Source organism: Panicum virgatum, chromosome 6K (genome assembly GCF_016808335.1).
Source record: "Panicum virgatum strain AP13 chromosome 6K, P.virgatum_v5, whole genome shotgun sequence".
In the NCBI taxonomy this organism is placed as follows: Eukaryota; Viridiplantae; Streptophyta; class Magnoliopsida; order Poales; family Poaceae; genus Panicum; species Panicum virgatum.
In genome coordinates this window covers 20,856,108-20,883,956 of record NC_053141.1, presented here as the reverse complement: position 1 = coordinate 20,883,956, position 27,849 = coordinate 20,856,108, and the positions used below count along the sequence as shown (strand labels likewise).

The 27,849-nt window shown below is 43.4% G+C and overlaps 1 long non-coding RNA gene across 6 annotated transcripts; it reads right to left on the bottom strand.

The window, feature by feature from the left end:
• Positions 1 to 1,088: 1,088 nt before the first annotated feature.
• LOC120712042 lies at positions 1,089 to 5,410 on the bottom strand. 6 transcript variants are annotated; one of them, XR_005690631.1, is made up of 12 exons: positions 5,261 to 5,410; positions 4,690 to 4,846; positions 4,143 to 4,352; positions 3,801 to 4,036; positions 3,671 to 3,727; positions 3,504 to 3,596; positions 3,170 to 3,414; positions 2,589 to 2,800; positions 2,415 to 2,507; positions 2,013 to 2,114; positions 1,638 to 1,927; positions 1,089 to 1,516 (listed from the first exon to the last, which is right to left on the bottom strand). It is a non-coding gene; the product is annotated as an uncharacterized LOC120712042 (long non-coding RNA). The 6 variants fall into 6 exon arrangements; XR_005690633.1 differs by having other exon boundaries at positions 3,804 to 4,036; XR_005690634.1 differs by having other exon boundaries at positions 3,827 to 4,036.
• Positions 5,411 to 27,849: the final 22,439 nt, after the last annotated feature.

The window sequence follows — 27,849 nt, the reverse complement described above, 5'->3', positions numbered from 1 at the left end:
TGGATGACTTATACATATACTGCTTGCATAGGAAGACATAGCCTATCCTTGGCATTACTTTTATACCGTCTACATCCACATAAAGCTTGCATACGGATGGTGACGTGAACCTATCCCGTCCTTGGGGATAGCCTGATAGATGCAGGATCCGAGAGGAGTCGACAGGACGACAAATGAAGAAGATGTGAAGGATGGCCCAAGCTACACTCCAAGCTGCCTGTGGAGAGGATTTGTGAAGATGATGTTTGCCCAGAAGACTAGATATCGTTTTCGCTTTCCGTTTGTTTTCTTTTAGCCCAAGGGGCTTGTACTCTGAGATTCATATTACAATCATTTGTATTATGTAATAAATAAACCATGTGATGTTGTAAACGTGAGCTATGTTTGTGATATTCGATTGAAATGAGTTCTGTATGTGATAGCTACTGATCCAGGAACTATCACGACGATACAGAGAGTCGGGTTCACCTTTCGGGAACCCGGTCTGTTTCAGAGACACCGCAACCTCCTCTCCTAGAGCTATAGCCACTGCCTCTTGGTTTGAAGTATGCCTTCCTCCACAACAAAAGAGCCACGTCAGTCGTCATCAGTGATAAGCTGACAGAGAGTGAGACTCGGCGGCTCGTTGCAGTCACTACAAGAAACCATTTATTCTGTGACGGAATATTTTTGTCACAAATCGCTAAAAAATCGTCATAAAAATTTGTCTGTGACGATTTCAGACAGCGTCATGTATTGAGCATCACAGATTAAATCTAACGACGTTTTATTCAAAATCGTCACAGATCAGCACAATTTATGGGTCATAAAATACCTTAAGCCCGTGCAACCAAGTCCAAACCCAGCCCAGGCCCAACATTCATGACGAAATTAAACGTCACAAAAGTTTGCCACATGGCAGCCAACAAGACTAGTGAGGTGGATAAATTTGTGACACATGTACAATGACATGGCTCGTGACGTCATTGATGACGTGGCTTGTGACGTCACTAATAATGTGGATGATGGCAGCCCATTTTAGAACTGGGCTAGTCGGTTGGGCCACTTTTTTGACCCACTATCAAATCAAAGTCCACTAAAGAGGCCCATTAAAAATTGATTTCAATCAAATTTCTCAAGGATATAACAACCCAATTTCTCAAATATTGTAACACTAAAATGGTCATTACAGCGCAAAATACATATCAAATATACCAGCCCAAATTAAAATAACTAATTCAATCTCAAGTTTACATTCAAAAGAGATATAACAACAGTCACATTCATCTTTCATCTCTGCTTCCAGAATCAGACAAGGGTTCCACAAATATAGTTGAGATTCAATAAACACACAACAAAAGGTTTGGTATCATGTTGTCCACGGTTTGCTACAGACACAAACACAAAAACAGCAAAAGTCCAAGCACCAAGCACCAACCAACTTGTATGTTCAAGTTCCACACCAGCAGGACCTGCAGCACGTATATGTAGCAGTTTGATTCTAGAAGCAAAGGCAGCAAAAGTTCCAGAACAGCACCTGCAACACCAAAAAAACAAGTATCGTAAAGAAATTAAGCCACTATCAGTGAGGCACTCAAGCAGAAAAAAACAGTTACGTTGCAACATCAAAAGATTGGTTCCAACAAAATCTAACATACCATTGTGCCTATCATCACGGTCGATTTTGACCCAGAGCAAGGTCAAGTTTAGCCTCCAACTCAGCTTGCTTCTTGCTCAAGCCTTCCATTTGTTCTCGAAGCTTAGCATTTTCCCTCTTCTCCGCTTCCAGTTGTGCACTCAACCTTGGTTGCTTAGTCTGCATCCCCACATTCTGAAGGAACACACTCTTCTTGTTGTTGCGCTCAAGCACATTAGCTACAACCTGAAGCACAGACTTTGGTTGTTCACCTTCTGTTGGTTGTGCAGCTAGTTGGGTTTTCATTTCAGTCTAGCAAGCCAGCAGCAAACAAGATTCAGGATCATGGGGCAATCTAAAATATCCAAGTAACAACACCATTAGAGAGCAGACTTACAATAACTGATTGTACAGCAGGTGTGTAGCCCTTTTTCTTGCTGAAGTGGCACATTTGGAACAATTCAAATGCATCATGTTCTTTATTCTCATCCTGATCTATCTGAAAAAAATATTTATATGGAGCAAGTTCTTATTTGGTCAGAACACTTGATAATAGGAAAAAATTTAAGAAACACCATGAACATTGGACATTTATACTGTTGCAGCAAGAAGTAATATTTTTTGTTTTACAAACTGATCTTGGCAACTTATGTAACTACTAGAACATCATTTGCTAAAACATGATAGAACAGCAAGTTCAATTGAAAAAAATGGATATCAAGTTACGACCAGGAAATGGAAATCTGTGTAGAAGATGTATGGATACGAAATGAAAAGCACAGCGACATGGCTAACTTACCAAATTTTGTGCAAAAACCGGGTAGCTATGGGAGCCAGTTGTTTGATGTAAAAAAACATTGCCTCGGTTACCTTTGTTCTTTTGACAAGCCTCCTACATCATATACAGAATACATGTTAGACATGTGGCAATGTATCATGTGCAGGGCAAGAGTTTGGTTATAGGGAGACATACCATTTTTTGGGATTCTTCCACATTTCGACAAGGGCAATCCATTCATCATTAGTTGTTGATTTCACTGGAGAAGTTTTTGGAACCAAATGCAGTGGAAAAGGATCAAAAAAATCTTTCTTCAGCTTGTGTCGCTGTTGGCGAACTGCAGACTTCATCATTTCAAGGCAACCATTTTTAACCACAGCATCATTTGTGTCAATGTTGAACTTTGCCTATTCAGATGGAAGAACATATATAAGAAATATAATATGTAATAAATGAATTTCTTTCAAGGCTTATATGACCAGATCCTATAGGAAAAAAAACATGGAAGGAGCAAATCTAATCTGTAATGGTAGAATGGCCAAAAAAATGCTATCCAGAATCTGTTTATGCTAAGAATAATGCATATTTTCATACCAAGCAGCAGGGTAGTGTGTAGGCATAGTTCAAAATAGTTAGAACTAAGATTTTTAAATAGAGGATTGCTTGTAAATTATAAAACTGTAAAAATAACTACCAGGGTTACACATAGTACACTTCACAAAATAATAGTTGTTATTGCATCTAAATAGGGGTAAGGCCTTGGAGAATGGACATACACGAAGTATTCTCAAAAAAGTCTCAATCTCCGCAGGACGATCCTTGTACAACTTCCAATGCGTGAGCACAGGCACATGGTTCCTGGCCGCAATGTTGATTTCAGTTGCATACTTTGCAACAATAAAATGTTCCGAGGGCCTGATTTGCCCTTCAGGTATGACAATTGGCAGCTTGCCCCGAGGAGATCTGTTCAGCCCGTTGAGACCATGTCCCATATTAACTCCTCGGTTCCATGGCTCCTATTCTTCTAGTTGTAAATAGTCATTAAAATTGTAATTAGCATACAACAACAAAAGTAGTAATGCAATATCCCATATGGCAGAAAATGAACACCTTCATTGGTGATGTGGTTGTCACCAACAGGTGGGGCAATGACATCAGCTCCAACAGCCATGGTGTTGTTGTCGTCATGCAAGTCAAAACCATCTTAAAATTGCAAGCAGTAAGTTCACATTCATCATGCAACCAAAGATATTTAAATGATAGTAAGAAAGGATCACCTATGGCGGCCAAGTTGTTGTGACCATCAGTTTGCATAATGGCATCTACTCCATCATCTACAAAATAGCAGGAAGTAAGAGTGCATTCATTGGGAAATCAATGGTCATAGAAGGAGAAACATGGTAGTACAACTAGCATCGATCAGCAGGTCCGACTGTTTTGTTGACTGCAGAGTGTGTTGAAGGTGGCACATGGATGTCACTTGGTGACAGACTTGCGTCAGGCTGGGAAATGCTTCTGTTTGATGGACCTGTTGTAGGTGTGGCAGCTGCATACACCCTCTTACGAGAGCGAGTGCGAAACTTGACTCCAATAGGTGCCGCATCTGAGGTTTGTTTCTTAGTTACCTTGCTGGTCTTAGATCCCTTATAGAAATGGAAGCAAGGATTAGTCAATAGTGTTTCCATATAATTATATTGTAGTACCAAAAAGACAGAAAAATAATCCCTGACAAGATGGAAGAATTATCACCTTTGCAATTTCATCATCAAATGAATCTTGTTCACCGGTGTCATCTTGCAAAGCATCATAGTCAACATCTTTTCTGTATCTCTGCTGTGTCTTGTTCTTGTCTTTAGAATTGGCCAGTGTTATTGCACCATGGGGGTTGTAAGGAGGAAGACCCAATTGCCGGAGCCTTGCATTGTTCGAGGCGGTACTTTTCATACGGAAGCAGCATTGCTGGGATGAGATAGAACATGAATAGATTAGGGACCTACTGCAAAGATATCTATTAAAAATTTGAATGAACATTATTTGAAGCAATGTGTGAGTGTATTTATGATGGAAAATGGTTTCACCCTAATCTAATTAATTTGCCAACAGTCCTTAGAAATATATTAGAGTAAAGAATTCATGGTCAGAGTTATTTTTTCCAACAAAATTTGTCCTTTTGCATTTAACTAAATATGCTTTACTGGAAACAAACAAACTTCCTTTTGCAGTTAACTAAAACACATCAAGAATATCCTAACTAAGCTCCAAGGAACAATAGATTTTGTAAGACATGGGCACATACCTGGTCCTTGTGGTATCTTTTGTCCAGCCTTGGTCGCCATCACGTGAAGTGCTTAGCAGCTGCGACGGTGTGGTGGCTGAGGTGGTGGCGTAGCGGGTCCTTGAAGCAGCTGCAACGGCGTGCTAGCGGAGGTGGTCCTTGAAGCAGCGGTGACGAACTGGAAGAAACAAACAGTCGGGTTCAGTGGCAGACCTAGAAATTTAAGGGAGCCTGGGCCAACATAGCACAAACATATCATCCACTAACCTAAACAAACTTAACAACCTCCACAGTTTTGGAACTGTAATATCATTGATTAGAAATGTGAGTGTGTATATGAATATATGATACTAAAATTAATTATACCAAAAGTCCAATAGTATATCTTTAAAGAAGACAGTGCAGACTTATGGGATATGGTGTATTTGCATTTTCCAAGTCTTAATGTTCTCAAATCTATGAAGAACGGAGCTTCATCCAGTGGATTGAATAGCTACCACTTAATACAGCAATGCATGAAATAGAGCACTAATGATGATACAAGGATCCATCAATCAAGCATAACTATTTAGTAAATATCAAGAGCACGCACGCTGCTGGCTGTAATATAGCAGATGTTGTAAGCCAGCAGACTTTTGAGCCTACGCACGCACGCTCTCAAACCTACGACGTTGCTGATCTGCAGGCTGCAGCTAGCATGCCCTCTCTCTCGATTTTTGCAGGCTGCAAGCATAAGGGGACAGTTAGGCTATGTCCAACGGTGCCCCCCATCCCTCCCCCCACCCCATGTCGGGGGAGCTATAGGGGGAAATCCGATCCAACGGTTCCCCCTATAGATCCCCCTATATACGGGGGGAGTTGAAACTCCCCCCACATATAGGGTGAGTTTGAACTCCCCCTATATCTCTAATCACACCGTTTCTTCACGATATTAATCTCGTTTGAGCCCCGTAACATGATGATAATGTGTATTATGACAGTACAAATATTGTATGATTTTTTTAAATTCAAAAACGTTAAATAAATAGTTAGTTAATGAGTGATAGTATATAGGGGGAATAGATATGAGGGGAATGGTTGGAGAGAAGGAGTTATAGGGGGAGGAATCTTTTAGAGGGAGGTAGTAAAATATAGTAAATAGTACGTTTGGGGGGAGTTGGATGGGGGGAATGGTTGGAGATAGCCTTAGGGTTCCTTATCGCGCAGAGAGGAAATCAATTCGGGCGCGAACGAATCCCCGCCACACTGGAGATCCTTGCGGTGTCACGTCGGGGCGGCGTCATGTCCGGGCGGTCCACGGGGAGAGGGGAGGGGGAGACTGGACGCGGCAGCCGGACGTGGTGGAGGAGATGGTGTCGCGGCGGCGGGTGGAACTGGGGGAGGAGCCCGAATGAATCCCTGCCGCACTGGAGATCCTGGCGGCGTCACGTCCGGGCAGCCCACGGGGAGAGGGGAGGGGTAGACTGGACGCGGCGGCCGGACGAGGTGGAGGAGATGGTGTCGCGGCGGCGGATGGAACTGGGGGAGGAGATGTGGGGCGCCAGCCACCGGAGATGGAGAAGATGTGGCGCGCCGGCCGCCGGAGGTGGAGGAGGAGACTGGGGAGGCGGCGGCCAGCGGAGGTGGAGGGGATTGGGGTGCGGCGGCGGATCTGAAATGCGGTGGGAGATGCGGCTGATTTTTGGATATTTGAGGCCTGGGTGCGGGATGGGAAGAGTAAATTTACCGAGGTACCCTTTAAAATTTGGTGGTGGATGGGAGTTCAGAATCTGGTAATTCTTTTGGAGGGAGATGGGTAGAAGCATCAATATGCTCTGTAAAATTTTAGGGTTGGTGCCTTTGCACTGAAACTAGGAAGCGGGATCCCTCCACTGATTGGAGGCCCACACGCCATAGAGCACTATTGAAGCATCTTTTTTCTAATTAACAAATTAAGATATCTATGTGAAGTAACTTGTCAAATAAAGTATCTTAAATAGGTGAATACATTTTATTCATGTAATAGACAACATATAAGCTGACAGGTAGGCGTTTGAAGAATTTATTAGTAGATTTGATATTTTATATCATTTAATTGAATTTCTATATATTGAAAAGTAATTCCAAGCAGAGCTATATGTACCTCCAAACAGTTTTGACAAACTTCCAAAAATCTGTTGTGCCTTCTATCGTTCCATTGCACGCCATGTCTTGTAGATATGAGAAAAAAATTACATTGTCTTCTACAGACTATGGAAAACTCTATCTTCAAATGACCATATAATAATAACAACAATCTGTTCAAATTTGATAAAAAAATCGTAAAAATTGACATGGTAACATATTTTTGGTTCACAAACTACCCAAAAATAAATTTAAGTATTTTGATATAGTTGGAGCATATATTGTTCACAATGGACACATCCTCACATTGTTTCTAGTAACTCTCAAGTCAAACTTCTAGAGTTAAGTACAATGTCACATTTTTGAACTCATATGAAACTCGAACTTGGATATAACCTTCTGCTTATCATACCATTACAAAATATGAAGTTAGATTGCCAATTGTTATAGAAAAATATGGTTTATCAATTCTCTTTCGGTGCAAGGAAAAAGGCATATAAAAAACGAAAAGAAGCTATCTACTAGTATGAAAAAAATGATATTACATGAGAGATCGTGATTTTATAAAAATTCAGGAAAAAAATCAGCAAATTTGAAGTTTGTATGATCAAGAAATACCAATTATAAATTTTAGTTACAAATTAAAAAGAAAAAAGATGGTGCGGGCAGCAAACATAGCGCACCACGTGGCTCAACGCACCAGAGTTCGCACGCCACCACGGGGCTTTGATCCGTGGGGAAGCAGTTCGACCAACCCGGAGACGCCATGTGGTCACGAGATGTCTATTTAGTATATATACAATACCATCCTCTTTTCAACACCGTCCTAGTCGTAGTGCAACTGGTAATCTTTGTGTCCTGTCAGCTGTGGGGAGTTCGAACCTTGCCCATGGCAATTTTTTGTGTCTTTGTTTTTGCACAGGAGGGAAATAAAACAGTAATTATATTATATGGACAAAAAATTGTGGACCATAACGGAATCGAACCGCAGCCTCCACCATCCAAACAGACAGCACAACCATTGAGCTACTCAACTGGGTTAAACTCCTGCTGTCGACAACTTTTATATTTAAACGAGTACTTTGCATAGCGCTTGGCACTTTGCATATTTACTTACCTGGAACTATAGCGTTGGTTCTTGCAGACCCTTTGATCGAATCATTTTAGAAGCGAATGAGACTTCTTCTCCTAGAAGCAGTAGTGGAAGGGGAAAAATTAGAAAATATATCCACGAAATGGCTGTGCCAAATAGGCATGAGACCAATCTGTTGGTGCTACGCTTAAACTGATGATCGAGCAGCATACAGCAAAATAAAGTAGAAGTAATTAATTTGGTTCGCTTGCAATACATTTTCATAAATGTTCAGTTGTCATAATGTATCCAAAATCAGATATATGAAATTCAATAGAACTAATATTTCGTTATTGTTATCAGTGATCAAAGTAAAAGCTGAGTAGCATCATCTGCTAGCTTCTGAAGGCTCCTAAGATACTTAATTAGCCAAGATTTAAATGGCTTTATGACAAGATCAAGGAACCTGGCACATGCCTCGTTACTTTCTACACTAGCACTGCCATACAAAATGCCTTGTTACTTGCTACAGTAGCATCATCATACAAAAAATTCAGAATACAGTCTGTGTGCAATAAAAAAAGATACCATGTCATTCTCGACAAACAGAATATGGTCTCAAATAGTCATGTGAATTCCATTACATGGGTTCTATCATCACAATATTACAAATTATGCATAAAAACAATATTTGATAAATGGTAGCAACTATTCATCATCACTGTAAACATCAAGTGTAGCACCTCCTTCATCATCGCTACAATACTCTAGAAGTGTGTCATCTTCTTCCTCTTCGTCAATACTCCGATGCCCTTCTTCGCCATGAGTCTAATGCCCTCTGTGACATTCTTTAACCAACCGAGCAATTTCAGCGGCATAAAAAATAGTGCCGCGTTCATCATTTCTATTCATAGGAATATCATATGCCATGTCTATCACTGCTTCTCGCCTTTCGTCCCCATCCCAGCATTCATCCTCTTGATATGCGGGTGCATTATATTGTGCAGACTCGATTTCCCTTACATTGTAAAGATGTCTATGGTCATATGTCTGGACAACTTGCCATTTTTTACCCAACTTTGTGTCTGGCAAATAGAAAACCTTTCTAGCTTGAGTGGCCAAAATCAAAGAATCATCCTTGTACCACATACTTCCAACATTGATGCTTTTAAAGAAGCCATCATATTGAAGTTCGGTATTCCTCCCATCGAGTTTAAACCAATCACATTTAAACAAAACTACTGTCCTCTCTTCAGAATTATATTCTAACTCTATTATCTCTTTCAAGGTTCCATGAAAATCAATGAACTGACCATTGTGTGTACCTTGTGTCATGACTCCACTGTTCTGTGTTTTCTTATTCTTGTCACGGTCAATAGTGTTAAACCTCACACAATTCACTATGCATGAGGTGTATTTCTTGACTCTGAAATCAAGACAACATGCCAAGGAGAAGACATCATCAGACACCTCTTCTTCATGAGTATACTGCAAACTCATGATCTAGCACATGCAACACATACATATCAGAATCTGTACCAAAAGAAATGAAAGAAGCATGTGGATGTAAACTAACATGTTTTCGAAACCAAGTTTGAAATCCTATCCGAATCTTCCTTTCAATGTTAGGCACCCCTTCTCTCTCTAATTCATCTCTGAACATTCTGCAAAAAAAAGAGAGTTCAAGTTAGCATATATGTAACATAAAGGTGGTAGGAAAAAAAAAGACAATAATTACAACTTACTTCACATATTTCTCAACTTGACTACAGTTGTTAAGCACATACCACACCATTTGATCAAAACCATTTTCATCATATTGCAGTTCAGATGCGGAAGTAAAATGAACTCCATGCCCAAAAACATAAACATGGTAAGCCTCTTCATTAGAAAAACCTTTATTCCTCGGTTCCCGATTAAATCTTGTTTCAACACCATCCATGTATTTGGAGCAAAATGTCAGGCATTCATCAGCAATATATGCCTAGGCAATTGAACCTTCAGGCTGTGCCCTATTCCTCACATAGCGCTTCAAAGTGTACAACCGCCTTTCAATCGGGTACATCCAACCATATTGCATAGGACCTCGGAGCAATGCTTCATCAGGTAAATGGACAGCAAGGTGCACCATGACATCAAAAAAAGCTGGGGGGAAGATTTTCTCAAGTTTCACCAAAATAATAGGGATCTCTTTCTTCATTTCAGCCAATACATCCTTGTCAAGTGTTCTGCTACATAGTTCCCTAAAAAATTTCCCTAACTCCGCTATTGCTTCATAAATGTCATTGTCCAAAAATCCTCTCATGGCAGCTGGTAAGATTCTTTGCAAAAGAATGTGACAATCATGTGTTTTTAGCCCTTGTACCTTGGTTCCATCAGCATTTACACATCTTGAGATTTTGGAAGCAAAGCCATCTGGAAACTTCAACTCCTGTAAAAATTTACAAAAGGCCTCCTTTTGTTTTGTGGACAAGGTATATCGAGCACGAGGCATCTCACCATCCCCTCTAAATTGTAGCTCCTCTTTAATTCCCAAATCTTTCAGATCAAGCCTAGCTTTAGCTGTATCCTTTGTCTTCCCAACTATGTTCAGAATTGTCCCAATGAGGGCCTCACATATGTTTTTCTCAATATGCATGACATCAAGATTATGTCTTAGCTTCAAATTTTTCCAATATGGTAACTGCCATAAACTAACCATCCGGCTCCAAATTCGCCCCACATGACGCCCTTCCATGTCACAATGCTTCCTCTTCCCACATTCTTGTTGCTTCCCAGGTCTAACATCTTTAACTTTCTCCAGTTCAGCAAGCAGCTCTTCTATAGTGAATTGACGTGGTTGCTCATTGCTTTCATGAAGTCCAACAAACTCATTGTTTCTCCATAAACGATGACCTTTTGCTAGGAATCGAAAATGCCCAATATACCCAATTTTGCTCCTTGGGCTGTATGAGAGAGGGTGCTTGTCACAATGAGTACGTGCAAAATAACCTTTTGTGATACGCCCTGAAAGAGTACTCAAATCTAGATAGTCATGGATGTACCACAAAACTGCAGCACCAAGGCTAAATGTCTTGCGAGTACTAGCATCAAAAGTCCGCACACCCTTCCAAAGATCAAGTAAATCTTCTATAAGAGGCCCTAAAAATATATCAAAGTCCTTCCCAGGTGATTTAGGTCCTGGAATAAGCAAAGCCATCATGAAGTTTGACTCCTGCATGCATGCCCAGGGTAGAAGGTTGTATGGCACAATAAATACAGACCACATGCTGTATCTTGAGTTCTGTTCTGAAAAAGGATTGAACCCATCTGTAGCAAGTCCAAGTCTAAGATTTCTTGCATCTTCCGCAAAATCTTGATATACTTTGTCGAAATGTTTCCATGCCTCGCCGTCAGCTGGGTGGCACATTTCCTTCTCACTAGGCTGTCGTTTTAACTTGTGTCATTGTGCTTCCTCTGATGCTTCTTTGGTTGCAAACATCCTTTTTAGCCTAGGTGCCAATGGAAAATGCCACAACACTTTCTGTGGTATCTTCTTCCTTTCTGGGTCCTTCCATCTTAACATACCACAAACAGGGCAATTGTCAAGCTTAGCATATTTCTTTCTGAATAGCACACAATTATTGTAGAACACATGTATTGATTCATATCCAAGACCTAATTCCTTTAGAAGACTCTTTGCTTATATGATTTTGGGAGTGAATTCCATTCCGGGAATGCTTCAGCCAATAGCTTCATTACTGCAGAAAAAGCAAAATTGCTTATCCTATATAATGACTTCATATGAAGCAGCTTTACCACAAAGGAGAACCTTGAGAATTTTGTACAACTAGGATAAAGTTGACGCTTTGCCTCTCTCATGGCTATTCTGAAAAATGAATCTTGTTCATCAGGTTCTGCATCAGCTTCCAGATTTTCTCCATCATGTCTTGTTTGTACTTCTGCAGTGTCTAGGTCTCCTAAAACCACTTCTAAAGGATCAACACCATAGTTCTCATCATCTGTCATATCTATGTCATGAACATCAACAGGATCATTAATAACATCTACATCCAAGTTCTCTCCATGATAAATCCATCGAGTATAACTACTCCCCATTCCATTAATCAATATGTGCTTGTTCACTACAGCCTGACATTGATACTTCTGATTAAGGCGTCTACCACATGGGCACAGAATCTCAACCTTATCACTGAATTTTTCACGAATGAAGCTCATAAATTCTTTCACACCATCAATGTGCTCGGGGGAAAACAATTTGCTATGCACCCAAGTTTGATCCATCTATTCAAACATAGCAGAATAACAAAAATGAACAAGTTTGCAGCAATTCAAAAAAAATCATGGTAAAGAAAGAAGATTACAGATATTACCTTGTTGACTGGTGGCCGTCGTCGAGGTGGGGGACAAGGTTTGCCTCACAGCCGGAGTTATGGTCGCAAAACTGTATGTGATGCTGTCGATGTCGTGCTACCGCGGTCGTGCAGGGGATGTGTCGGCAAAGGTGGGGATGTGCGGGATGCCGGCAATGGCGGGCGCCGGCCGTTCGGGATGAGGTAGTGGCAGGCCGGGGCCGGTGGCGTGGTACTGGTGGGCGAGAGCGGTACAGGATGGGACGGGTGGAGGCACCATCGACGGCGGCGCAGCAGGAAGTGTCCTCGACGGTGGCGCAGGCGCACAACCGGAGGTACCATCGGGAAGGGGGGAACTCGATCCAGATCTAGTCGATTGGATATTCAACCTTGTATACCACCGAGCTTCCTTAATTTTTATATAAAGCTTCATCTTCCTACAGAAAACCAAAATGGTCAAGTAGTGTAGTGGTAAGGCGCGAGTCCCTCTTCCCTGAAATCGCAGTTCAAACCCCATCGTCCCCTCTTTTTTTGCCCGACGATCTCGGAAGGGCAGAGGGCAGCGGGTGACCCGGCGAGTCGAGAAAAAAAATATATAAAAAGGATCTAAAATCAGTTTTGAGCTAAAATTATATTATAAAAAGACCTAAAACCAGTTTTGAGCACAAAAGGTTGTGTGGTGTGGTGGTATGTCTCAAACATCTCTAGTTTAAGGTCTCTTGTTCAAACCCGAGAGGAGCACCTTTTCTGCTTCATTTTCTTTTTCTTTTTTCTATTTTTGTTTCCTCCCCTTGTGCTATATATGACAATAATTCTAAATTAATTATTTGCAATGGATTTGCTAAAACGTCACAGGTTATGGGCTGCTTCATGACGAAATTGAAAAAATGTCACTGTGTTATGGGCCTTATATCCATATTGCATATCCATGACGATCTCTAAAAACCTTACAAAAATTTCATCAGAATTCGTCACAGATTAAATGGTTTCTTGTAGTGAGTCCTGGAGAAATATCGGTCCGTCATCGGGTATTCTCTCCAAGACTTGAAGGGGATCAGCCCCAACTTATGTACCCATCGCATCCCTATGGAACCGGAACATAAGCCGTCAAGAGAACATCAACGACGGCTCAATGATGCGATGAGGGAGGTAGTCAAGAAAGAGGTACTAAAACTACTACACGCGAGTATCATATACCCCGTGCAAGACAGTGAGTGGATCAGCCCAGTTCAAGTGATCCTAAAGAAGGGAGGCATGACAGTTGTCCGGAATGAGAGAAATGAGCTCATACCTCGGCGGACAGTCACCGGATGGAGAGTGTGCATCGATTACCGGATGCTTAACAAGGCCACTCGGAAAGATCACTTCCTGTCGGTGTTTTACCGTCAGGTTCTCCAAGGGGTGTCCCGAGGAGAGTGGTTGTAAGTAGGGACTCGCCGAGATCAGAACGCGATGGTGCAAGGAACACAAGGATTTAGACAGGTTCAAACCGCCGGAGCGTAATACCCTACGTCCTGTGTGGTGGTTTGTATTCTCTTAGGTGTTGTTTGATGTGTTTCCTCCTCTTTTGGAGGGGTCCCTGTTCGCCCTTATATAATTTGGGGGAATAGGGTTACATGGGAAGTCCTAGTCAAGTTATGTTTGGGCCCTAGTCCGAGGAGTTCGGCTAGTTTCCATGTACATCAACTAGCTCTACTCCTATTCGGGTAGATACAATAGAGGTAAGGGCATATCCACGTGCCACTCCCTACTCTAAAATATTCCGTGCCTATGAGCAGTCCCGCTGTCTCGGGTCTGGCAAGCCCCCGAGCTCTTCGTAGTTGAGTCTTGCTGGCTTCGAGTGCTTCTGAAGACGTTCGTCGGGTGCTTCGAGAGCTTCTGGACTTCTATCTGGGCAACGAGTGCTTTGGATGTTTCTAGAGCAGGTTGACCATCCTTGGAGTCTATGGAGTGCTTCGAGTAGTCTTACGAGTGCTTCTTCGGATGCATCGAGGCTATGAGGTGCTCAAGCCCCGAATCCATCTTGATATATGGTGCGCGATGTACTCGCGCTCCATATGGAGTAGCCCCCGAGCCTTAGTTTGATTTGACAAATCGGGCTGAGGGCCAACTCAGTCTTCTATGTCCTCCAGACTTTTGTTTGGAGCTCGAAGTATTTTCGAAAAAGTTGTCTTTTATGACACATATCCCGCAGCCCCCGAGCCTTGAATTCAAATCCGTGATTTGGGGTTAAGGGTCCAGGAGATCTATCATATCCTTTGCAATCTTTCTGAAGTTAGCAGTACTGCAGCGAATCTTCTGAAAAGGTGACTCTGCGGTGTACTGTGTACCCGTGGGTTCACATGGCAAGTACTGCTGTGAAATCTTTTCTGTTTCACTCGTGACCTTTCTTGTCCTCGGGTGTCATGGGCTGTACTGTGGCTTCACTGCTTCTTCTATTTAAGCAGGGTCTGTGGCACTTGTTTCTTCAATCTTGCAGTTGTAGCTATGGGTTCCAAGTGGAGTTCCTCCTTGGAGAGTACTCGACCTCCTGATGAAAGTAGTCGATTCATCTTGGTAGGTGCTAGAAGAGTATTTGCGAGCAGCAAAAACACTTGCTATCTTCGTGGCCGCCGGCCTTGCTTCTCTAGGTTGATCCATTCTGGCCGTCTTGTACTTGGTGGGCTGATGGTGGAGGCCGTGTCAGAAGCGTTTGCGGTCTGTTGGAGCCATTCTCTGGGTGGAAGTTTCATTGGTTCCCCCCCTCGATGGCTTCTGCAGAGATGGCATTATTTTTGTTCCAAAACGTATCAGGGAGAAGAGCAGATGCAAGAAGAGGATTTGCGATGTTCCTGATCATGCATTTCTTCTTGCTAACAAGCCTTTCCTCCCTGAACGTTTCTGAATTACTCTCTTTTGGGGGTAACAAGATCTGTATCTCTGTATCAGCCCTGGGGCTGGCTTCTTTGTTTTGTAGTAGAGCTCGAGTGGTTTTCGAGTGGTATGATCATTCAGATCTGTGTGTTTTCCTCCATTGGAATGTAATCCTTGAATGAGAATCTTCTTTTCTGGGTTGGATCTATTTCCTTTGGAGTGAAATCCGGAATTGTTGGCTGAAATAACTCTGAAAACTGGCGTATGACCTTTGAACTTCTTGTTATTTACTGTAACTGCCACTAGCTCTGCTTATTTAACTGCTCCAGTAAACCTAGGTTTAGCATGTTTCTAGGCTTAATTTGCTCCGCCGCCGCTAACTCATTTGCTCTTGCCTCCAAGTGCCGCGAGAAACTAGCCACCGCTAGCCCCCGAGCGTGAAGCAAGAGAGAGTCATCTTTCTTCCATGGCTCCCAAGAGATCTGCTGGGAGGGGGAAGGTGGTCGAAGCTGCTGGAGATGATGCGGAAACCCATGGGTGGAAGTTGAGTAAGTGTTTTGATTCCTACTTGCTCGGTCTTGTAGAGGAGCATCTTCTTCAATCCCGGAACGAGATCCATTGGCGGAGATCAGAGGGAGAGTCTTTTACTCACGAAGGGGTGGATGAATTTGTTGTTTTTCATCCCCATGTTCTTTGTGGTCTTGGTTTTCCCATTTCTGATTTCTTTCGGGGACTTCTTCACCATTGGGGGGTTCAAGTGCATCACTTGACCCCTAACTCTATTCTTCATATTTCCATCTGTGTCCATCTCTGCGAGTCTTTCTTGGGGATCGAACCTCACTTCGATCTATTTTGGTATTTCTTTCATCTGAAACCCCATCCCAATGAGTCTAAGATAGACGTAGTCAGAGGCGCTGGGTTGCAGTTTTGTCAGGGGAAGAAGCCACAGTATATCCCCTACGAGTTGAGTGACAAAGTCATCGACTGTAAGGAGATGTGGTTTTATGTTAGAAATCTTTCTTCTTCTCTTTCTCTTCGTACTTCTGGCCCCCCTGTGAAGAAGCTGAGTTGGAACTCTAGGGGTGATAGCGCAGATCAGGTCAAGTTTCTCCTTGGAGAGATGGAGAGGTTGAAGGCAGATCATCGAATTACTGGTGCTTTCGTGATAGTGCATTGGACTCTTCGGAGGATTCAACCTCTGCAACGACGAGTTCATCTTGGTTTCCAGTATACGGGAGAAGAGGATCCCACTCGATATACTCGTGACAGAATTTCCGAGGCTGAGTTGAAGGATCGGGTGGCCGGGCACCTAAAGAATGTAGTCTGGAAGCCGAGTCTTTCTACGACGTTCAGAGCTGGCAGGCGTCCTCGGGAGGTTCTGCTTCGAGTAGTTGACTGTAGTTTAAATCGAGTACTTTTGTCGAGTAGTTGAGTTGATCTGGTGTCTTTCGTGCAGATTAATGCCGAATATTATCAGAGTAGGCCACCGCTGCCCAAAGTTGCACTTGTGGCGCATACTGACTCAAGTGTGCATCTGACTACCTTTGCTTTGCTTTTCTGCACAATTGAGTTGTTGGGTCTTCGACTGATCATGGTTGTTTTTTGTTTGCAGGTCCATCGGCTAGTCGGACAGCGTCGGATGTCCGCGATGGGGCGGCGGATGAGCCATCCGTCGAGTCGGCAAGGACCCGGAAGCGGAGGACCACCTCCGCTGGTGGCAGTGAAAGGTGAGTACGAACTGTTACTTTCTGATGTCTAGAATTTGTTTTGATGCTTCTTTTCCAGATAGACCCCCTTCTCCCTCCAAGAAGCGGGTGGCGAGTTCCGTTGTGAGCCCAGCTGCCTCGACTCCTGCTACGCCCAGTGAGTCTGGGGGGAGTGGTTCTGCCAGGGGGCAGAGTGCTTCGGGGCTGAGTGGTGTCCCGAAGTTTGTCAAGCTGAAGAAATTCGTGTTCAAGCAATCTTCTCAGTGAGTGTAACTCTTGTTGATAGATCACTCGTCTTTGCTTTCGTACTGATGTATCGAGTACTTTCCTTGTTTTGTAGCAACCCCGATGCTCTTGGAGTTATAGTTCGGAGAAGGATATCTTCGACTCCTTGAGCACCATTGCCCAGTTGCCCCCCTAATCCATCAAAAGCTAGGGATCGTCCGGACGATTCTGCTATTCGAACGGCAGAGAGTCCTGCGACTGAGGAGGGGGAGGGCAAGAAATCTCCTGTTGCTGACACTGGTGAGTAGTTTTCCACATATAGTTGACTGGTTGTGTGTTGAGCTTTGCTGACTCTCTTGTATCTTTCAGATAAGTGGGCTGAAGATCAGCCGAAGAGTCCTGTGGTTCCTTCTAGTGCCGACTTGGTTGTGTGAGAGATGCTGCAATGAAAGGCGGAGAAGTCGATCGAGGGGTCGATTGCTGTGGCCCAGGGGATCCTGGGCCGTCATTCTGTTCTTGTTGCAAGTAACATGTGTACTCGGGTACTCATATGTTGTCGAGTACTTTATCTTGATTGTGTTTTGGTGACAGGATCTGGCTAAGCAAGTCGCTGAGCAGGCTGAGTACCTTCGGTGGACCGGACAGGGTCTCCAACTGTCTGTTGACCAGGCGCAGCAGTTGTAGAAGATGGCTGATGTTGAGCGATCTTCTCGGGAGTAGCTGGAGAAGATTAATCTTCTGGAGGTTCGAGTTGAAACTTTGGAGCAGGGCAATTCTGCTCTCCAAGAGAAGGCCTCCAAGTTGCAGGAGAAGGCGAAGGCCCTAGCCAAGGAGAAGAAAGGTATTCTTTTCTTTCTTTGATGCTTGTATTTTTCGAGTAGCTTCTTTTGCGCTCATGTTCTCCTTGCTTTAACAGAGCTTAAAAGCCTGTTGTTGAGAAAGGGTGAAATGGTGACTGACTTGACCAATGTTGTGTATCGCTAAACAGATGCTGTGGAAAAGCTGACCAAGATCAAGGCTGATTCTGACAAGCAGATGGTCAAGGACATGAAGCAAATCAAGGATTTGGCGGCTGATCGTGATCAGAAGGCCCAGCAGCTGGCTGATCTTGAGGCGGCGGCACAAGTAGTCGTCGGGATGGTCGAGGAGGGAGATGCTGGAGACAAGAGTCTGTTGGAGCGTCTTCGTGAAGCCCCCTAGCGACTTAGTAGTTTCTTCTCTGACACGTCTAGGGAGTACTTGGCTCATGCCTTAGGATTAGTGAAATCCTTTATGTCTTCTGTGAACTTGGGCCTTATTGGCGATGGGGTGGCCGTTAGCTATTCAGAAGAGAAATTCTCTGGATATGTCGCAGAGATGAAGCCTATTGCTGATAAGGTTATCAGTGGTTTGGAGCCAGTGCCTGAGGGAGAGGCTTGAACATTTTGTTGTAATATTCTTTTGGCTCTTGTGTGGATGTGTGTCCACTGCAGTACTTTTAACATTTGGATGTATAGTACTTTTCTTTTAAGTTGACGACTGATCGGGTGGTTGCCTTTTCTCGAAGTTTGTCGTTGGCTACCTTGGGTTGCGTCTTCGAGTACTGTAGTAGTTGATTTGTTTGTCATCTTGTGGATGAATAGTTCCTTTTAGGAAATGGAGATCTTGTCTTGTCTTGGGTCGAGTACCGTAGTAGTCGACAAGTTGTCATCCCATGGATGAATAGTTCCTCTTGGGAGATAGAGATCTTGTCTCTTCATAGGTCGAATACCGTAGTAGTCGACAAGTTGTCGTCTCATGGACGAATAACTCCTCTTGGGAGATAGAGATCTTGTCTCTTCATAGGTCGAATACCGTAGTAGTCGACAAGTTGTCGTCTCATGGACGAGAAATTCCTTTTAGGAAGTCGAAGTCTTGTATCTTCATAAGGTCGAGTATCATAGTAGTCGACGGGTCTTCATCTTCGTGGATGAATAACTCCTCTTGGGAGATAGAGATCTTGTCTCTTAGGGCCGCGGAGCTCATGTCTCTTAGCCCCAGCTACTCGATTCGCCATGCCTTTTACTTTGACTTAACAAAGAAAGGTTGGTATTCGAAGTAGCTGATAGAGTAACAACCCCTGAAGACAGTAGAGAACTTGTCTCTAGGGCCGCGGAGATCGTGTCTCTTAGCCCCAACTACTTTATACGCCGTGCCTTTTACTTTAACTTAACAAAGAAAGGTTGGTAGTCGATGTAGTTGATGGAGTAACAACTCCTGAAGAAGGTAGAGAATTTGTCTCTAGGGCCGCGGAGATCATGTCTCTTAGCCCCAACTACTCGATACGTCGTTCCTTTTACTTTAACTTAATAAAGAAAGGTTGGTAGTCGATGTAGTTGATGGAGTAACAACTCCTGAAGAAGGTAGAGAACTTGTCTCTAGGGTCTTTGATGACGAATTTTTCTTTCTACACTCCTCCATCAGATTCTGAAGCACTCGATTTCTTCTTTATTTTTGAATCTTACTCGGGCGGACCCAACCTATCCTTTATTGGGTGTAAGACCAGGGGTTGGCCCTGAGGGGATTCGACTTGAGTATTTGTCTTCTGCCGACACAAGTAGTTTGGATACCGAATCAGAACTCAGGCTGACCCATCCTAGCCTTTATTAGGTATAAGATCGGGGGTTGGCCCTGAGGTGACTCGAGCGAGTAGCTGTTATACTCCTATCTTGTTTTTGGTTGGTAGTTCAGGGGTGGAACCTCCCTCAGGCGGACCCATCCTAGCCTTTATTGGGTATAAGACCGGGGGTTGGCCCTGAGGTGGTTGGACCCAGCCGACTATTTTGTGTGGAGTACTTCCTCTTATTTGATTTCGAGTAGTTCGGGGGTAGAATCTGAGCTCGGGCGGACCCATCCTAGCCTTTATTGGGTATAAGACCGGGGGTTGGCCCTGAGGAGATTTAACCCATCCGACTAGCTCCTTCTTCTTTGATTGTCAAAAGAGATTTTGCTCATGTTGGCTCTTTTTCTTGTTGTCTTTGTCGGCAGAAGGTGGAGGTGCTCCGAGTGCTTTGCGAAGGATGACGCATTGGAAACTCGAGTGCTTCCCTTTGGGGTGCAGAAAACATCTTGAATGATGTTTTTGATGAGTGGAATCGATCTTCGACTGCTTGGTAGGTTGAGGAGGAGGTATTGTTCTGTCACTGTGTTTTTTTCGCGAGTTGTACTCGTAGTTCTCAGGTAGTTGATAGTTGGATGTTGGGCTGTAAGCTTCGACTTCTTCCTGATCTTCTCCTTTGTTGATGATGACTGTTTTCGCATTGCGACCAATGTTGATGACATTGTGTAAGTTGTTGTTGGAATAGTCAAATGAGTCGCCAAGTTGTTGATGGTATTCTGTCTTGAGATTGATATGTCTTTTTTTGTCTTGAATCTTCTTCGCGTTGTTGTCCAGGTGGACGGTGACCGTGATTCCTGGAGGTGGTGGAGGGATTTGGTAGCTGACTGCTACTGATTCGCTCGCCTCTACTTCAGACAGGAAATCATCATAGTCGAGGTCTTCTAGCGCCGTAGGATTGATCTTTTGATTTGTGGGATCCGACAGTATGGCCATGAAAGTTTCGCGGTCGTGACCGGGAATTTTTGACTTATTGTTGTCTTGCTTGAGCGGAAGGCCTTACTGGAACGGTAGTTCTTCGAATTCTGAAAACTATCTCCTCTCCCTCCGATTTGAGGGCTCTAGTTCTCTTTTTGTAGTAGCGGCAGAAATCAACTCCTTATTGGATTCCATCCCGCTGCCCGAAACGGACAGTTTTGCAAATCGGTTTCTTTTTGGGATTTGATCCGAGTCCGAGTAGAATTCTTTGTTTGTCTTGACTCGGGGAGATAATCCGAGAGTATGTCGCAGAAGGTCTTCGTCATTTGGGATGGTGTCCGCTGGGGGCTATCCACCTTCGATTCGGACTGAGAATTCATTTCTGAATTTATTGTTTTTGTCCAAATTGTCACGCTCTTCCAGAGAAAATAGCGGCAGCATGAGGTGATTTTCTTGTGGAGTAGGAGAATTTGGAGTTTGGATGACATTGCACCTTTTCATGTAGTCTTCGATTGGAACAGAGTCCTCTGCGGGATGAATTTCAGACAAGTACCGGTCTAATCGAGCTGATGATTTGTCTTGCGATTCATCCCATAGTTTTTTCGCTTTGGATTGTTCCGAGAGTGCTTCCAGTTTATTGGGATTTGACAGTCCTTCCATAAACAAGTCGATGTCGTTTGACCATTCGGCTAGTTCGTCTTCAGGAATTGGTTCGTCAAGTTCTTCAACATATCTGATGAATGCTTGATCTTGTTCCAGCTCTGCAGGACTGAGAGCCCAGGGGTTGGAGAGTTCTTCGAATTTATGATCTTATGATCTTTCGTTGTTGAACATGTCTTCTGCTAGCTGAAGGCAATGTTCGATCTTTTCATCGATGTTATCGATGTTTGAAAAAATGCCTTCTGAAGGCTTCTTTCTGGTGTAGTTTTCTTGAAGCTGGTCTTTGACTTTTTCTTCCGAAGACTTGGTTTAGCGAAGTGGATATAGTCGGAAGATAGAATCTTTTCGTCCATGGAAGTTTCTTGCTTGGTATCCTCTACCAATCTATCCAGATCCTCTTCTAGTTCAGAGAGTGTTTTGGTTTCAACCATGCCGAATTCGAGTTGAATTCGGGTTTCGAAGTAGGAGGCCGGATGTACGACTTCTTCGAGTTGATCAATGAAGTCATCAATTTCCTGGCGACTTGTAGCTTCTGCAATTTTTGGAGTGCTTTGATCGATTGTGCGTCTTCTGAAACCGCCTGATCTATCAACGACGAAGATCCAGGAGCCCACGCAGAAGGAGGTGCCTTCAGAAGGCACCGAGTTGTCATCGAGAGGAGCCATCGAGTTCTTCTGACGATCATTGGCGAGAGGCCCCATGGTGGGCGCCAACTGTCGGTGTTTTACCGTCGATAAGCTGACAGAGAGTGAGACTCGGCGGCTCGCTGCAGTCCTGGAGAAATATCGGTCCGTCATCTGGTATTCTCTCCAAGACTTGAAGGGGATCAGCCCCAACTTATGTACCCATGGCATCCCTATGGAACCGAAATATAAGTCGTCAAGAGAACATCAACGATGGCTCAATGATGCGATGAGGGAGGTAGTCAAGAAAGAGGTACTAAAACTACTACATGCGGGTATCATATACCCCGTGCAAGACAGTGAGTGGGTCAGCCCAGTTCAAGTGGTCCTAAAGAAGGGAGGCATAACAGTTGTCCGGAATGAGAGAAATGAGCTCATACCTCGGCGGACAGTCACCGGATGGAGGATGTGCATCGATTACCGGATGCTTAACAAGGCCACCCGAAAAGATCACTTCCTGTCGGTGTTTTACCGTCAAGTTCTCCAAGGGGTGTCCAGAGGAGAGTGGTTGTAAGTAGGGACTCGCCGAGATCAGAACGCGATGGTGCAAGGAACACAAGGATTTGGACAGGTTCAGGCCACCGGAGCGTAATACCCTACGTCCTGTGTGGTGGTTTGTATTCTCTTAGGTGTTGTTCGATGTGTTTCCTCCTCTTTTGGAGGGGTCCCTGTTCGCCCTTATGTAATCTGGGGGAATAGGGTTACATGGGAAGTCCTAGTTGAGTTTTGTTTGGGCCCTAGTCCGAGGAGTTCGGCTAGTTTCCATGTATATCGACTAGTTCTACTCCTATTCAGGTAGATACAATAGAGGTAAGGGCATATCCACGTGCCACTCCCTACTCTAGAATATTTCGTGCCTGTGAACAGTCCCACTGTCCCGGGTCTGACACTTCCCTCTACCCTTCATCGATGAGATGCTTGAACGGTTGGCAAAGCACTCATACTTTTGCTACCTCGATGGATACTCTAGTTATCATCAAATTCCTATTCATCCTGATGATCAGAGTAAGACTACCTTCACCTGCCCCTATGGAACACTCGCCTAACGGCGAATGTCCCGGGTCTGGCTTCCATTCAAAGGTGCATGATGGCGATCTTCTCGGACCTGATTGAGAACATCATGGAAGTGTTCATGGATGATTTCTCAGTCTATGGCAAGGATTTCGATTAGTGCCTTGAGAATTTGGACAAGGTTCTCAAGAGATGCCAAGAGACACACTTAGTCCTTAATTGGGAGAAGTGTCATTTCATGGTCAGAGAAGTAACAGTCCTCGGACATAGAGTGTCTGAAAGAGGGATAGAAGTGGATCAGGCAAAAATCGATGTCATCGAGCAGTTGCCACCCCCGACAAATGTCAAGGGAGTCAGAACTTTCCTGGGCCATGCCGGCTTCTACAGGAGGTTCATCAAAGATTTCTCCCGTATAGCCAGGCCCTTGACAAACTTGCTGGCAAAAGATGCCCCGTTCAACTTCGACAAGGAATGCCTCGTAGCCTTCTATACCCTCAAGAAGGCACTCATATCAGCACCCATCATTCAGCCACCCGATTGCAAACTTCCATTCGAGATCATGTGCGATGCGAGTGACCATGCCGTGGGAACAGTGCTGGGTTAGTGCAGAGATAAGCAGCATTATGCCATATCCTATGCCAGTAAGACGCTGACCGGACCCCAGCTGAACTATGCCACAACGGAGAAGGAACTTCTGGCAGTTGTATTCGCCATGGATAAGTTCAGATCCTACTTGGTCGGTGCTAAAGTGATTGTATACATGGATCATGCAGCACTGAAGTACCTCCTGACCAAGAAGGATGCTAAGCCATGACTCATCCGTTGGATTCTGCTCCTCCAAGAATTTGACTTAGAAATAAGAGACAAGAAGGGAGCAGATAACTACGTGGCAGATCATCTCTCAAGGATGCAAATACAAGGGTCGGATCTGCCGATCAATGACTATTTGAGAGATGACACTCTCTTGAAGGTTACTACAACCAGTCCATGGTATGCAAATCTGGAGTTATTCGAGTTAGAGCACACATCTACGGTCGTCGCGGTACCTTAAACGTGCCATATCTTAGGTTAGATATCCTTTCTCTTCTCCTCCATGCTTTTCTTTCCTTTCCTGGACCAAAGCACCCAAAATGCCCAGAAATAGAAAGACCGGGGAGGAATCTTACAGAAGCCCGGAGCCACACTTGACAAGGTGGGGCCGGCCAGTGTGACAACCCAGGTTTTAGGGATTAAAAATAAAAAAAATTTGTGTTGATTTAAAAATTTTAAACCATGATTTTCTATAGCAAGGGTATTTTTGTTATTCTGGAAAAATTCAAAGTCCTTTTTACAAAATTGTTTTAATGAAAAATTTCAAAATTTATGAGGGATTAAAATGCATATTTCATTTTTCACTTTTACCCTCATAAAAATGTGTTTTTATGCTTAAGGATACCCTTGCAATTTCAAAACTTAAGTTGTGTTCTTTTGCATTTTAAAAGATTTGACGGATTTGAAAATATTTCAAAATCCTTTGATCTAGTGAAAATTTGTACAACATGAAAGTTGTAGGTCTTGAAAAACTGAACAACTTTCATGATAGGCACTTTTTCATTTGAGCCCTAAAACAGTGGGAAATTTTGTGTTTACAGACAGCCCACTGTACTTTTTCCTTTTTTGCAAAACAGCCCTTGGAAGCCTTCTTCTTCCTTCCTCCACTGGAAACAGGGGCGCCGCCTCTTCTCACCGTGGTTTGGGCCGACGCCGTCGTTCTCGCCCCCAGGAAGGCTGCACCGCCTTGAAGCACCGCCCTTGGAGTCCACGTGTCGCCAGCACCCTTGCCGCCGCCTCTTTTTCCCTATGCCCGGCGCCATCGGCGCACGCCACGCCGCCGCAGCACACCCCGACCGCCGGCCGCCCCTGGACGAGCAGCAGCACCTCCGGATCTTGCCCACCGACTCCAACGAACTCACTCCCTTCCTCTCTTGCTTATCCTTCTCTTCCCTTGGCTATAAATAGCCCCATCGTCCTTTCCCTTCATCACACACCACCGCCCTGCCCGCCATGGCCACCGAGCTTTGAGCTCACCATGGAGCCCGCCCTTCCACTCCATCTCGGCCCAAATTGGCACCTCAGTGACATTCCCCTCCTCCTCCCGAAGCCCCTAGACCCAGCTGCCCCACCCCTTCGCCGCCGTTGAACCACCGCCGCGGCACAGCGCTATCTCCGGCCACCTACTCGCATGGCGCCGCCGCTACAGGCCACCTCGAGCCCCCCAAACCACCACCTACAGGTTGCTCTCAACGCCCTCTTACTCCTCCCCCACTTTCCCCTCACTCCCATGGTCTACACTCTCCGAAATCCGACCGGAGCAGAGCTCCCCACGCCGGCCATGACCTTTGGACCCAATTGCTTTGATTAGATTCTTTTCAGGGTCCCTTTTGCAAAAAGTCCAGAGTTCCTTTTATGTTTTTCTTTGTGAACTTTGAAAAATCCTAGAAAAATGTAGAAAAATCAGAAAAATGCCAAATTAATTTTGTTGTGTTCCTCTTGACTATATCTATAACTTTGGCTCCTAAAGTTTATATGAAACTTTATTTTGTGTGCTCTAGTTTAATTTTTTGCAAATGAGTAATTTATTTATATCTTTTTAACCATAGCTTTGTTATACTTGATTTTTGGAACCTAGCATCCTTTTACCATGATTAGTATTGTTTGAAATTTGTGGCCCTCATACTTGATTTTTTCTTGTTATTTCATGTATTTTATTTTAAATGCTTGGAAATTCATGCTTTATTTATATCTCATGTTCCAATGCTTTGTTATTTGAGATCTTTGAACCATGTGTTGTATATATTATGAGTAGGCTTGTATAAAATTTGTAGGCCCAATACTAGCCTCTAGCTTGGGTTCTTAAATATTTTTGATATATGATGCTTAATTCATGTTTATTTTGTGAGGCTTGTTCCTGTTAGATTTTATAGCTGAAATATTTATGCTAGCCTCTACTAGTCATGTGTAAGCTTTGGTAATTTTTGTAGCAATAATAGCTCTGTTTAGCTTAAATTTTTTATTTGTTCTTAAGTTCTAGGATTAATTCATAAATGCTAGTTCCTATTCATGCAAAAGTATGAAAATATTCTCGAGAGCTATTGCTGAGTAGTATGTCATGTCCATAAAGTTTTAGTCTCTAGTTATGCCTGGAGCTTGACATATAAATAGATCTTGTTGTACTAGTGTTGTTTTTGCTAAAATTAAATCCATGTTTGAGCTTGTTTTATATGCATGATCTTTCCTTTTAGACTTTGAGTTGATGTTTAATGTTTGAACCCTAGTTGTTGAATTCTTTTGAATTCAAATTCTAAATTTGAATTCAACCCATCCCATGCTCCTGAATAGAACTACCTTTACTTTCTTTTGATTTCAAACCATGTTTCTTAGTGTAATTAATCTTGTTATTTTGTGGAGTTCCTTATGTTTACCTTTACCCTATAAACGATTACCCAGTAAAGTAACACTTTTAAGCTAGTCTTAAATGTTTACTTTATTGGAAAACAACTTTTAGTGAAGGAAAGCTATACTTAAGCACTTCACTGATTTCGAGTACTGCATTGCATATAGAAACGATATCGCTAGTCGACGGAACGTACAAATTCATCCAGGAACCAGACGAGAATACTTCTAAAGTCCAAGTCAACATTTTGGAAGACAACGAAGACCTGAACGTGAACCCGGAATCCAAGACTGGACTACATGAAGTTCAACCAATGTCGTGGAATTAACTGAAGTTTCGAACTTCGATTCGGAAGAGCTGAAGTTTACTGACTTTATAGACTCTACTAAAGGCAAGCCCCGGTGCATAATCCTATTATTTTATGCAACTTTTTACTATTTGTTTGTGCATTTAAGTTATTGGAGTTGAATGAAAACCTTAGATGCATAATCTTAGATACCTATTGATTGAACACTAGTTCTGAGTTCTGAATAGATGCTATGCTAATAGGACCGGTAAAAGTTGAGTGATTGCCTGTCACTCGCGAGCTTTATAGGAGTTGATTGTTTACTCTTCTGCAATCACTATAAGGACCATGGACGGATTGGGATACAAGTTTCATGGTGGTAATCCGTCTGTGTTGATAAAACTTGATAAGGCCGCAGTGTGTGGTAGTGTTGATTAAGTGTTTGAAAGTACTAGCCACATGCTGTAAATATGGTACGTGGCAAGCCTAGTAACCAATCGGCCCGGCAAGTGGACATACACCCCCACTCTCTCTTAGGGATAGGATGGATAAAATGAATAAGATGGAAATTATGTTAAGTAGCGCTACAACTACGGCTATGAGGGACGAGGAGTGGTGCCCTATAGTCGGGGAGAGTGACCCTGATCCACAAACCGGAATGAATGGCAAACGTTTGCTTTGGAGTGACTCCACGGTACTCCAAGCATGTGTGTTAGATTTTACCTTGCAAGGATTGAAATTCGGTTTGAACTGTTCCGCCTCTCACGGATATTGAGACTGCTTAATCTCTTTGCCACATAGAGTAAGAAGTGAAACAAAGGTGATACTTAATCTTGTTGTATGCAAATAATTCTCTACCATGCTTGTATAGATAGGTGCAAACCTAGAATGGTTAATCAAACTAGAACCTAAAAGCTAAAACTTGAAATTAAGGATCTACTCTTTATTGCTTTTCAGCAAAATAAACCCCAGAGCCTTCACAAGCCTTGCATGTCTAGTTATAGGGATGTTATACCCTTAGTCGGGTTAGCTTTGCTGAGTATTAGTATACTCAGTCTTGCTTTTAACATTGTTTTCAGGTAACGTTTGAAATACTTGGTGTGATTGACATCATGTACGGGCTTCATCACGCTATCATATATCATCGCTAGATATCATTATCTTTTCCACTGTTTAAAAACTCTGAAGAACTTATCTACTTTCAAACTTCTGAGGTACTCCGTTTGAATCCTCAAACTCAGTTT